This window comes from Triticum aestivum, unplaced genomic scaffold (assembly GCF_018294505.1).
Source record: "Triticum aestivum cultivar Chinese Spring unplaced genomic scaffold, IWGSC CS RefSeq v2.1 scaffold54592, whole genome shotgun sequence".
NCBI lineage: Eukaryota > Viridiplantae > Streptophyta > Magnoliopsida > Poales > Poaceae > Triticum > Triticum aestivum.
Genome location: NW_025228115.1, coordinates 1,179 through 2,433, shown reverse-complemented (window position 1 = coordinate 2,433; position 1,255 = coordinate 1,179). Strand labels below are relative to the sequence as shown.

Below are 1,255 nucleotides of genomic sequence, written 5' to 3'. Positions count from 1 at the left end.
AAAATAATATAACGGGGTTAATATATATCGCGCACATGTGATATGTTTGTCATGAGGCACAAAAAATAATTAAAAATGCGAATGCAACACGAGGACTTCCCAGGAGGTCACCCATCCTAGTACTACTCTCGCCCAAGCACGCTTAACTTCGGAGTTCTGATGGGATCCGGTGCTTTAGTGCTGGTATGATCGCATCCAACATGTTGCCCCTGCCTTCGTCCCTTATGCTGCCACTCCCAGGTCCACTGCAAAGATGATTGTCATTCTTACTACCATTACAACCGTTGCCTAATAATGGAGAATGCCCTATATATAGTACTTACTCCCCCCCTCAAACACGAAGACGAGTTTACCACGGTTTCCACCCCTCCCTCTATACCGCAGCAACACGTATTTTTTACCCCTTTCAGAACGCGCTCCTCGCGCCACAAAGCCACCTCTGATGGGATCCGGTGCTTTAGTGCCGGTATGATCGCATCCAACATGTTACCCCCGCCTTCGTCCCTTATGCTTGCCACTCCCAGGTCCACTACAAAGATTATTGTCATTCTTACTACGATTACAACCGTTGCCTAATAATGGATAATGCCCTATATATACTACTTACTCCCCCCCCTCAAACACGGGGACGAGTTTACCACGGTTTCCACCCCTCCCTCCATACCGCAGCAACACATATTTTTTTACCCCTTTCAGAACGCGGTCCTCGCGCCACAAAGCCGCCTCTAGACGCGTGACCAATGAGCAGCGAGCTAAAACATATCGCAAATGTCAAAAATAATATAACGGGGTTGATATATATCGCGCACATGTGATATGTTTGTCATGAGGCGCAAAAAATAATTAAAAAGGGAATGCAACACGAGGACTTCCCAGGAGGTCACCCATCCTAGTACTACTCTCGCCCAAGCAGGCTTAACTTCGGAGTTCTGATGGGATCCGGTGCTTTAGTGCTGGTATGATCGCATCCGACATGTTACCCCCGCCTTCGTCCCTTATGCTGCCACTCCCAGGTCCACTACAAAGATGATTGTCATTCTTACTACCATTACAACCGTTGCCTAATAATGGATAATGCCCTATATATACTACTTACTCCCCCCCTCAAACACGGAGACGAGTTTACCACGGTTTCCACCCCTCCCTCTATACCGCAGCAACACGTATTTTTTTACCCCTTTCAGAACGCGCTCCTCGCGCCACAAAGCCGCCTCTGATGGGATCCGGTGCTTTAGTGCTGGTATGATCGCATCCA

General features: G+C 48.1%; 2 non-coding genes across 2 annotated transcripts; both read right to left on the bottom strand.

Moving 5' to 3' along the window:
* Nucleotides 1-78: 78 nt before the first annotated feature.
* Nucleotides 79-197, bottom strand: LOC123173256 (5S ribosomal RNA). The gene has a single exon (XR_006486041.1). It is a non-coding gene; the product is annotated as a 5S ribosomal RNA (ribosomal RNA).
* Nucleotides 198-851: 654 nt separating this feature from the next.
* LOC123173072 (5S ribosomal RNA) lies at nucleotides 852-970 on the bottom strand. The gene has a single exon (XR_006485867.1). It is a non-coding gene; the product is annotated as a 5S ribosomal RNA (ribosomal RNA).
* Between the last annotated feature and the right edge of the window lie 285 nt (nucleotides 971-1,255).